This window comes from Linepithema humile, chromosome 1, assembly GCF_040581485.1.
Source record: "Linepithema humile isolate Giens D197 chromosome 1, Lhum_UNIL_v1.0, whole genome shotgun sequence".
Classification (NCBI taxonomy): domain Eukaryota; kingdom Metazoa; phylum Arthropoda; class Insecta; order Hymenoptera; family Formicidae; genus Linepithema; species Linepithema humile.
The window spans coordinates 41,297,711-41,309,911 of record NC_090128.1 but is presented as its reverse complement, the minus strand read 5'-3'; the positions used below and the strand labels follow the sequence as shown (position 1 = coordinate 41,309,911).

General features: G+C 28.9%; 2 long non-coding RNA genes across 3 annotated transcripts; one reads left to right on the top strand and one right to left on the bottom strand.

Annotated features, from left to right (window-relative positions):
* Positions 1 to 893: 893 nt before the first annotated feature.
* On the bottom strand, positions 894 to 4,782 carry LOC105679145 (uncharacterized). Of its 2 annotated transcripts, none has more exons than XR_010889263.1 (2): positions 3,930 to 4,782; positions 894 to 3,616 (listed from the first exon to the last, which is right to left on the bottom strand). It is a non-coding gene; the product is annotated as an uncharacterized lncRNA (long non-coding RNA). The 2 variants fall into 2 exon arrangements; XR_001101805.2 differs by having other exon boundaries at positions 894 to 1,317.
* Positions 4,783 to 4,806: 24 nt separating this feature from the next.
* Positions 4,807 to 7,561, top strand: LOC136998504 (uncharacterized). Its single transcript, XR_010889073.1, has 2 exons — positions 4,807 to 5,580; positions 6,893 to 7,561. It is a non-coding gene; the product is annotated as an uncharacterized lncRNA (long non-coding RNA).
* The last annotated feature ends 4,640 nt before the right edge of the window (positions 7,562 to 12,201 follow it).

The window sequence follows — 12,201 nt, the reverse complement described above, 5'->3', positions numbered from 1 at the left end:
ATTAAGATTTTCTACCCTGGTGAAAAATATTCTCAGAATTTTTCATAAAAATTTTCAGATTTTTTACAAAAATTTTATAACTTTTTCAGAAAATTTTAAGATTTTTTATATGAATTGGCACACTTTTCAGATATGTTCAGAAAAGAAATGAAAATATATGAATAAATTCATTATTTCTCATATTTTCCAGATCTGTATAATATTAAAGCCCGTATCCACAATGCAAGAAATTCTGAGATTTCTTATTCTGAGATTTCTTATAATATATAATTTTCTAAGAAATGTTTTAAAAATATGAATAAATAAGAAATTTTTTCTCAGAATTTTTCATAAAATAAAATTATGAAAAATTCTTAAAATTTTCTAGGAAATTATGAGATGTTTTTTCACCAGGGTATTTTTTGTTTTTTTCACATTAAGATTTATTTCCAAGGAAATCGCACATAAATTTTTTAAGAAACAATCAATTAATTTTAACCTACACGGAACATAATATCTAATGGACGTCCATATAATCTCCATAACTCCATACTACATCTATCTTTACGATGGATATTGGATAGGTTTCTATTAGAAATCCATATTATTTCCATGATAAATGACGATATAAATCCATCATAAATGTCTATTAGACATTCTGTTCATCTGTTATCATTACGGTGACCATATTTTCGAAAAGGAAATAAAGGACAAATCAAAAAATTTCAGGGTTTTCGTTCCGATATGCTTCTAAATGAATTTATGACTAATAATGTTCACTTGACATTCAGAATTTTAACACTGTGCGTCGACAAACAAAAAAAAAGTTAACTCCGTTTGTGGCTATTTCAAACTAATTCGCCTCTTATACATATATTTTCTAAATAGGTTTCCGATAAAAAAAATAAAAACGATTTAAATGTGAATAATTTTAATGACAAAAATTTAATGTAATAAACATAAAAACATATTTCTTTATTATTCTTATTTTTAAGTGCAGTTATTTGAACAAAACGAATGATTATGTTGCTAAATGATAGCTCCAGCTATCTTCATTAAGAACCAAAGATTTTTAGCACGAAATTTTTCACTTCTAAAAAGTGATTTTATCTGTGATATAATGAAGCCTTTAGATCACACACACAGCCTCTTTAATGTTTAAATGTCTCTATGTTCTATGTGCTGCTGTGCTATTTTATTGCCGCTTCTCCACTGTTTGAGATATTGAAATAGCCATTTCTCACATCTAATATCATTTTTTATAGTTATCTTCTTCATAAAAAGGAACTCTTCTTGTAATTTATCGTTAAATAAGCATTTTCTTTTAGGCGTCATGAGCTAAAATAAAAATTAATTTCATTAAAACTACTATTTAAATGTTTTACATCAAAATATACTTAAGGTACCTTTTCATGCTGACGCTCGACGCTCAATTTCGGCGTTAGAAGACATCACGTGACTAAAAATAACGAATCATTGCAGCGATTTTTGATCACATGATGTCTTTTGACGCTGAAATTCAGTATCAAGCGTCAGCATAAAAAAGTACCTTTAATAAAGATATAAGTTAGTACTACATTATCATAATTATTATATTACTACGCAATTACATTACTATAAATATCTTTCATGTAAAAAGATTAGTATAAAGATTTATAAATATTCAAGTGCATATTTGAATGGGTATTGTAATAATTAACTTACATTTTTAATGTTCAATCCGGATGAATAATTTTTATAATATTAATTTTGATATTCATATAATATTATTTAATGATATTTTTCAGATAAATGGATTTTTTTTAAAAGTTTATGATTATTTTTGAGAAAATCATGAAACTGCAAACAATTCATATCGTAGTTGAATTTTGTGCGAATGCAGGCTTCTAGAGTTTCAACTTTTATTTGTGCTTTTTCGCTGCTCCAAAAATTATTAATAATTGAAAATGTTCTTTCAGTTGGAGCATTTGAGCCAGGAAGACATAAACAGTATTCAACAATTTTTAATATATTTTTAAAAGATATTTGTTTCTCACTAAAATGCTTAAATATTTCTATCTATTTTTCATCACAAGGCATTCTTGTATTTTTTTGCCACTCTTCAAGTTTTTCTTTGGTAATATAGCTTCTTATGCAACAAACTTCATCAAATAGTTCACCGTCATCAATATTTAGTTCTATTTTATTTAAAATAAGAGAAAGACTCTCTTCCACTTTTGACCATAATAATGGAATTTCTCGTAAAAGAATCCATTCAAATACTTCCATTTCTAGGAAAGCATTGTCCCATTGATTTAAATATTCAATACAGGTTTGGTAAAATAATTGCACATTTTCTTTAAATAATTTAACTTCATGGCTTTGGTATATTTCTAATTCTAAAATAATTTTTTTAACATTTATAGGTAGGAACTCTTGTTGTTTACGTTCAATTAATTTTAATTTTAATTCTTTCAAAATATGGAAAGTTTCGCACATAGAAATATTTTGAGATTCTATTTTTAGAATATGTGTATGAAAAGTATAAGCTTGACTGTAAACAAAAAATAACCATGCTTCAGCAAAAGAATTGTTAAAAAAGATTTTTAAAATTGTAGGACATTTTTCTTGCTCCAAAAAATACAATTTAAGAGGATGGAACAATTTCAAAATCCTTTCTAAAGCTGGTAACAGAGTCAACCATCTGGTTTTACTGTAACCTAGTAATTTGTGATATTGAACATCTACATCATCACAAATTTCCTTAAAATTTTCAATTCTGATTGTATAGATGTAAAAATATGAATAAATTTTTACTAATATAACTTCAATATCAATTGGGAGACATTCCGAACCAGTGCAAATGCAATTATTGCATATGTGGGCGGCACAATTGACACCAATTAACTTATTGTCACACATTCTTTGAATTTTATAAAAAACATTATTTTTGCCTTTTCTTTGAGCGCCACCAAAATTACAATTGGTGTTATCAGCACATAAAGCCACTAATTTTTTTGTAGATTCATATTCGTTTAGCAAATCCCAGATACAATCTTTTAAAATATCTGAAGTTTCACCTGGTAATTGTTTTATAGATAAAATCTTAACTTTAATACCTTCATTTGGTAAGAAATATCTAATAAGAACCGAACATAATTTTACATTACCATGATTGGAACAATCGGAATAAATTGTAACATAATTCACTTTAGATAAATCAGTTTTTAACAAGTTAACTGAACATTAAGAATTATAGCTTCTGTTTTTGTCCTAGCACAAGAATATTGTTCATCAAAACATTTTTTTATTAATTTTGAAGTGCAGTCATTAGAACGAAACGAATGATTATGTTGTACTAAATGATAACTCCAGCTAGCTTCTTTAAGAGCCAAAGATTTTTCTCTATCTTGAAACATTTCACTTCTAAAAAATGATTTTATCTGTTTATATGATGAAGCTCTCAAATCAGCCTCTTTATGCTTTGATGTCTCTATGTGCTGTTTTATTGCCGCTTTCCCACTATTTGCAATATTAAAATTAGCCGTACATTTTTCACATCTAACATCACTTTCTGTAACTGTCTTTTTAATAAAAGGGAACTCTTCTTGTAATTTATCATTAAATATGCATTTTCTTTTAGGTGCCATAGTATGGGCTAAAATAAAAATTAGTTTCATTAAAACTACTATATAAATGTTTTGTATCAAAATTCAAAATATACCCAGACAGCACAAGTATCTTAAAGATATCTTTTAAACTCTTAGTTTTTTAAATGTCTTTAAGGCATTTGTGCTGTCGGGATACTTAGTAAAGATATAGGTTAGAGGTTAGAACTACAATATTACGATTATTATGTTATACGCAATTATATTACTACTAAATATCTTTTATGTAAAAAGAATTATTAAGTATAAAGATTTATAAATATTTAATTGTATATTGAATAGGTATCGTAATAGCCAACTTACATCTTCAATGTTCAATCGGAACAAAATATATTTATCACAAAAAGAAAAATGTAAGAGAGAATCTTATTAATAACTAGATCAAGAGTATCTTGCTGTCAATGAAGTCTAATGAATTATGTCTATGTGCAATAATTTCATTAAAATAATTTGCAAAAAATGTACAATATTTTGACATAAATACTTTGACAGTACCGCTCTCTCTGGTAATATCAAATAACTAATTTCGCTCTTGCAGGAAATCATTTGTTCTTTATAGCTGCACTGGAACTGTACTAAACAAGATAGTACAGATCAGACTATGGCTGCGTTCCCATTTCGTCTCACTCAGTGCAGTATCCAGTGGCCGCCATTTTGCTGGATACTGCACTGGAGAAGCGTTCCCAAATTACTGGACTGGCTAGTGACAATCGTACCTCGTTCAGAATGTCGTCGGCCGGGAAATGTAAATAATAAATAATAATAATAATAATAATAATAATAATAAATCAATGTGTACTGAAAAAATAAAATTATGTACAATAATTATATACAATAAATATTATCTACAATAATTTATTGTTTTTAAATGTGAAGTTATACAAGCAAATAATCGGTATAATTGTCGTTATAATATTTAAAAATAACGCTAACACTTATTAATACATTGCTAATTGAAATATTTACTTACCGATATAATAATCTTTACTAGCAATAATTGCTTCAACACTATTTACATATTAACTAACAATTTTATTTAGGTTATGAGCTAATACGTATGCAAGGCTGTTACTAGTCACTAGCCAGTCCAGTAATTTGGGAACGCTTCTCCAGTGCAGTATCCAGCAAAATGGCGGCCACTGGATACTGCACTGAGTGAGACGAAATGGGAACGCAGCCTATCTATCTGTCTTGTATTATCCTGTTATAATGCAATCCCAGTGCAGCAATAAAGGAACAAACCTTATATTTATCGATCGTTTTCGTAAAAATTTCACTTTAGTATGACATTAGACATTGATACACTAAGTAAAAAAAAATTAAGACTGTAAATTTGTAAATAAAGGACAAAATTGTAATATAAAAAATACAATTTTAAAAAAAAGGACAAAATTAAGTTTTCAAGAAATGAATAAATCTAAAGGACAGCTACTTGAAATAAAGGACTGTCCTTTGAAATAAAGGACGGATGGTCACCGTAGTTATCATTCATCTGTTATTGATGTTTGATAGAAGTATCAGTATCCATAGTAACGAATATTGTTAGGGCATCGTTGATGTCAAACGTTTCGGCTGATCATTCAGCCATCTTCAGTGCTAACGTTACAAATCTGTTTAGTAGAAAGATTGTGGTTTCAATTCGTCATTAATAAAATTATTTGGAAGTAAAGTCACAAATGTGGTTGCGAGATAGTTTTGTTTATGTAGGTGTTAACAGAGTGTCACTATGTTCTCGACTGTCTCACAGTTCTCGACTGTCTCACAGTCGTGACATTCTGTTAACACCTACATAAACAAGACTATCTCGCAATCATATTTGTGACTTTACTTCCAAATAATTTTATTAATGACGAATTGAAACTACAATCCATCAAAGCTCTATGAAATATCTATGGAACATCTATGATTGCTCCATATGATATCTATGAATATATTTAATGGATGTCGAATGGAGGTATGTAATGCGGAACTGTGGATGTCTAGTAGACATTTATAGGAGATTACATAGACATCTAATAGAGGTTTCGAATCTCCATGATGGACATCTAGTGGATATCCATTAGAGCTTTTTATTCCGTGTGGGAACTTGCTTATATTGAACTTGAATATATTGTATTTATTCCAGATAGCACAGAGATGAATAGAAGTTTATAGAGAATTCATTTTAAAGAATATATACAGAATTAGAAAAATGAATATCTGAAGAATTCTAAAAGAATTATTGTAACTACCATCCCAGGGAGAACAACAGGTCTAAGAAACGTCTAATAGACATCTAATAGACGTCTATAGACGTTTATAGACGTCTATTAGCCGTTTATTAGACCTGTTGTTCTCCCTGGGATCAGTTTGTCTTGAAGTATTCCCCAAAAATTCATTATGAATAATGAATACTTTGCGACTCATAAGCTTAGTTTTCGAGTTATAATTGAAAATAGTTTGCTACTTACGAGTCCGATACAACGGACAGGCAAGGACGAGCAATGCGTTATGAGACGATAGTAAACACTTGACAGTCTCATTATACGTCCCTTCCTGCCCGTTGCATCAAACTCGTAAGTTACTACCTATTTTCAATTATAACTCAAAAACTAAGCTTCGGACAAAATTTTGTAAAAAGAAAAATTGTCTCAGAATTTGCTCAAGAATATGGCATTGCAAGGACATCAGATTATTTTGAATCACCCTGTATATACACAATAATACATTTATATATTTATATACAGTGATGGGAGAAAGTTCCGTAACGGTCAAATATCTTGGAAAATAATGATTATGGAAAAAAATGTTTAATACAAAAGTTTTAGTATATCAAGTGGTCCATTATATGGTTATATTAAAATGACCTTCAAGGTCACATGAAGGTCATTTCAATATAACCATATAATAGACCACTTGATATACTAAAACTTTTGTATTAAACATTTTTTTTCATAATCATTATTTTCCAAGATATTTGACCGTCACGGAACTTTCTCCCATCACTGTATATATAAATATCTTTCATAAAAAAATATTTAAAAAATTTAAATAAAAAAAATATTTAAAAAATAAAAATATTTATTAAAAAACGCAAAAAAACTTGGCGTTGCTACACCTCAAAGTGATGAAATTAACATGTAGTTTACTGTAAGATAATGAATCAAAGAACTTGAAGAAATATTCAAATACTTTCTTTTTAAATTTATATGTATTTCTTAAAAAAATATTAATAAAAATATGTTACATTTTCAAAAGTGCATTTTTATATTTTTTACGTATTACAGAAACTTTGAGAAAATATCCGACTGTACCTGTTCTGAATCGTGTCTGCACTAAAGACATAAACATTCCAACGACGAACATCCATGTGTCAAAAGGAACTTTAATCTCCATTCCGGTATTAGGAGTATATCGTGATCCATCAATATATCCAGATCCGGATAAATTTGATCCCGAGCAATTCAACGCGGATGAGATAGCGGCTAGACATCCTTATGCTTATTTGCCTTTTGGAGAAAGACCACGAAATTGCATCGGTAAGAATAAATTAATCTATTTATATATTTAATAACAGGGGATCATACAACTAAATCAATTCGAACAACGCTGCATCTGCCCTTTCGCCGTTACAAGTATTTTTGTCTTCTTTTTTGACTATCATACCTAGATAATTAAATGTTAACAATGTTGGCCAATTTGCCAACATCGCTAACATTTTGTTTGCTACGTAGTTACACTTCTTTTTTTCATTAACATGGCCATTTGAAATCTTGTAATTATGATCTCTGATTTGTAATTAGGAACCTTGAAATTTACAGCCACCTAAAGATTTCTTAGACTACTAATACTGCAATACTAATTTTGCATAAGTTAAAGAAATATTTCCTCTTCGTAATCAGAGAAATTGTAACAACTTTGTTGCTAGTTAATAAAGCTAATAATTATAGATTGAACTGGAAATTATTCCGTTATTGCATCTACATCTAATTTTCATTTGCAAGTCAAAATTGCACTTGTGAGTCTCTTGTCGAAGTTTAAGTTCAAGCTTCATCCTTGAACTCCAGTTCCACTCTCTTTCGATGAACGACCTCTTGCATTTGTACCCAAAGACGGTGTGTATTTTATCATCGAGCAGCGATAAAAAATTTTTTTTAAATATTGCTGTGTACATTATATATACAGTGTATCTCATAAATATTAAATAGTACAATAGATTTAATAGAGAGTGAGAAAAATGGAGAGAAAAGAAGAAGGAAAAAGAGAGGGAAAAAGAGGAGATAAATATAACACATTGGCAACCTATGTGAACTTGGCACCCGACTTTTAATAAATAAAGTTTTAAATAAGTAAAATAATAGTACTTCGTTGTAGTTGTTTGTAGTAAAAATATTTTTGTTTGTAGTTCAACCCATTATAAAAAAAAAAAAATGTTTAAAAAATGACTGTCACCCGACTTTAAGATTTTTCAAATCCGCTTCTTCCACGTGATTCAGAATCGTTTGTAGTTGTTTGTAGTGATTTTCCTTTCGTTTGTAGTTGAATAGTTTAAAAGTTACAAAATATTTGCAATAAACAAATAATTTAACTTTGTCAATTTTAAAGATTTTTGAAATCCGCTTTTTCCACGTGATTCGGAATCGTTTGTAGTTGTTTGTAGTGATTTTCCTTTCGTTTGTAGTTGCACTGTTGAGAAGTTACAGCAGTAAAATGGATAGAGAAAATACATATCTTCGCCACTTTTTGAAAAATCTTCAAAATTGACAAAGTTCACTCTTGGCTAATTGTTTAAAGAATCATAATTTTGAAACGGTGCAACTACAAACGAAAGGAAAATTACTACAAATAACTACAAACGATTCTGAATCACGTGGAAAAAGCGGATTTGAAAAATTTTCAAAATTGACAAAGTTACATTATTTGTTTATTGCAAATATTTTGTAACTTTTAAACTATTCAACTACAAACGAAAGGAAAATCACTACAAACAACTACAAACGATTCCGAATCACGTGGAAAAAGCGGATTTCAAAAATCTTTAAAATTGACAAAGTTAAATTATTTGTTTATTGCAAATATTTTGTAACTTTTAAACTATTCAACTACAAACGAAAGGAAAATCACTACAAACAACTACAAACGATTCTGAATCACGTGGAAGAAGCGGATTTGAAAAATCTTAAAGTCGGGTGACAGTCATTTTTTAAACATTTTTTTTTTTTTATAATGGGTTGAACTACAAACAAAAATATTTTTACTACAAACGAAATACTCTCATTTTACTTATTTAAAATTTTATTTATTAAAAGTCGGGTGCCAAGTTCACATAGGTACATTGGCACAGCACTGATAAATTAACATGCAATAAGAAATAAAAATCGGATTAGGAGCGTATGTACATGTGTGTATAGTGTGAAATGGGATGAGTGTGAACACGCGTGACCGGATTTAACTGGACACGCATTAGCATTCTCCAAGTAGGATAAAATAAAGTAAAATTAGAATTTAAATTTTGGTAAGATAGATATAAAACTAAATGTAAGAAAAATGTATATCCGAAAAATCTCAATAAACCATCAATTAGAATCTATCTATAGCGGTGTAACGAACATAATAGTTAATCGTCAAATTCATGTTAATCGTAATGTATACAAAAAATTCCTTCTAAGAGTTAAAAATTTTAGTAATATACTTTATTTAAAAAAAAGGAACTTTTTAACACGTTGCATATTATAGCATGGTAAAGTTAAAATAGCCCATTATTATAACTTTGATCTTAAATTTCTCAAAATTGTGACGTGATGGAGCATCATTACGAGCGGCATTGTATTAAAAAAACTTATTAAAGAAGATGCCTAACATTCATGTGTTCGAAAAATGCTATTTTTTGTAGAACCTTGTTATATGAGTTATAATTTTTAGAACGTGTTATATGCGTTATATGTGTTATAATTTTTAGAAGAATTTCGGCGATAATGTTTGAAATACATGTAATTACAATGAAATAGGAATTCAAGTAAACACATGTTTTAAAGCATAAAGCATAAAAATGTATCGTTTATTTTGTAGATATTTCTATACACAGATTTCTTACGTTATTTTATTTTTATCATAAAAATTGATGACATTTGAAAGCTGCTGCTGCACTACAAACTGCAATCTTCTTGTTGTATGTTCTTATGTTAATTCTTTTTTTTTACTAATTTAAAAATATTAAAAATTACTTATTTAAAATTCGCTTATTTAAAAATTCAATCATACGTTAGCTCGATTGAATTTATTTGTATTTATTAAATTTTAGCGAAATTAAGCCGTTTTTGTCTTATAGGTCTTTTGAAAGAAATTGCTGAACAGATAGATAAATATGACAAAAACTATTAGGAAAAACTACGTTAGAGCCTTTGGCATTCGGCAGTCCAGAGCCAACGTTGCTATTAGATAAAAACATAGCATTCCAAAGTGCGACTAAAATTTGATAAAAAATTTTAATTATTACATTTGAATCATTATATTATAATAAATCTATGTATAATTGTCATGTTCCTTCCAATTTTTTTTTATTAAATAAACAAATATTATAAAATTATATTAAGCACACTAATTGAAAAAAATAGCTGAGAATAATAAAATAAAACATTTAAAAATAATGTCGACATTAAATTCGATTATTAAGTTGTAGAAATGTAATCGCGTATTGAAAAAAATTGACGAGAATTAATTCAATGTCAATTGACAGAAATAAGATTCTAATAATCTGTATAAATTATTTTGGCAGTATAATGCTTTATAATTACCAACTGAATATAGGTCATATATTTCTTCCACCAAATGTACTTTTTGTATTTCGAGCCAAGCGCGGCAATGAAATAATAACTGTACATAATAATGTGAACGACAGTATTCAAAAAAGCTATTACGGGACCTTGTTCACCAGGCAGCAATTTCAAAAAGCACCACGAAATAAAGACCGTTGCTGTGGAGAGCATGAAGTTGGCCCCCCTTTTTTTGAAAATGACAATTCTGACACTTGTTCCAGGTTGTTCTAACTTTGTTCCAAAGCGATATTATTATATTCCAAACGGTTCACCAATAAAACGAAAAAAACAATTTTTTGAAGTGGCCCCCTTTTTTTAAAAAATCAAACTATTTTTGATCGCTATAGATTGTTCTAATTGTTCCAAACATTGTTCCAAAATGACAATTCCGTAAGTTCAACGAGAAGCTCGGAAAACAAAAAAACATTTTTTGAGGTGGCCCCCCTTTTTTCAAAAATCAAACTTTTTTTGATTGCTATAGATTGTTCTAATTGTTCCAAATATTGTTCCAAAACGACAATTCCGTAAGTTCAACGAAAAGCTCGGAAAACAAAAAAAAAGTTTTTTCACAAACGGATTCTCGGACCAAGAGTAAACGTACTCTTCCCTTCTTGTTCCAATCATGAACTTTTTGTTCTGAGTTGTTCTAGGCCTACGAAACGTAGTTCTGCAATATATATCTCGTATCGACATCAGTTCTCTCAAAATTCGGAAAAATCGACTTTTTAACAATTACCGTCAAGAGTAAACGTACTCTTCCCTTCTTGTTCCAATCATGAACTTTTTGTTCTGAGTTGTTCTAGGCCTACGAAACGTAGTTCTGCAATATATATCTCGTATCGACATCAGTTCTCTCAAAATTCGGAAAAATCGACTTTTTAACAATTACCGTCAAGAGTAAACGTACTCTTCTCTTCTTGTTCCAATCATAAACTTTTTGTTCTGAGTTGTTCTAGGCCTACGAAATGTAGTTCTGCAATATATATCTCGTATCGACATCGGTTCTCTCAAAATTCGAAAAAATCGACTTTTTAACAATTACCGTCAAGAGTAAACGTACCCTTCCCTTCTTGTTCCAATCATGAACGTTTTGTTCTGAATTGTTCTAGGCCTACAAAACGTAGTTCTGCAATATAAATTTCGTATCGTCATTGGTTCTTTCAAAATTTCGAAAAATCGACTTTTTAACAGTTTTAATAGTTTAAACAGTATAGTATGAATCTCGCAACACAATCGGTTCTCCAAAATTCAAAAAATTCAATTTCTTTATTTTATAATATGCAAATAGTTTAGTAGGATAAGTCAACCTCTATACAATAAGCCTCCTGCATCTGCGTTTTTATCTGCCGCAATCTCAGTTATCGGCAATTTGCAAAATGTTAAATAATTATTAAGGAAGAAAAGGATAGAATTTGAAATGTATACATTTTAATTTGCAAATTTTCATCACGTAAAAAGTACAATAATATATTGTGAGAGAGAAAGAGAGAGAGAGAGAGAGAGAGAGAGAGAGAGAGAGGAGAGGGAAAAAAAGGGAAATATAAAGTATGGTCATGCAGATAATAACCTAATGTAATGTATAATCGGGAGTATTCGCGTGCTATGATAGTATTTTAAAATAAAACATATTTTAACATTATTATGATAATATATTTATTGATAATATTCTATAAAACACATTTCTTTGGTTTAATTATTACAAAAATAGGTAGGGATACTTTTGATCATTCCTTTGGCGTGATTATTACAAAAATATTTTATGTTTCTATGTAAATACACAT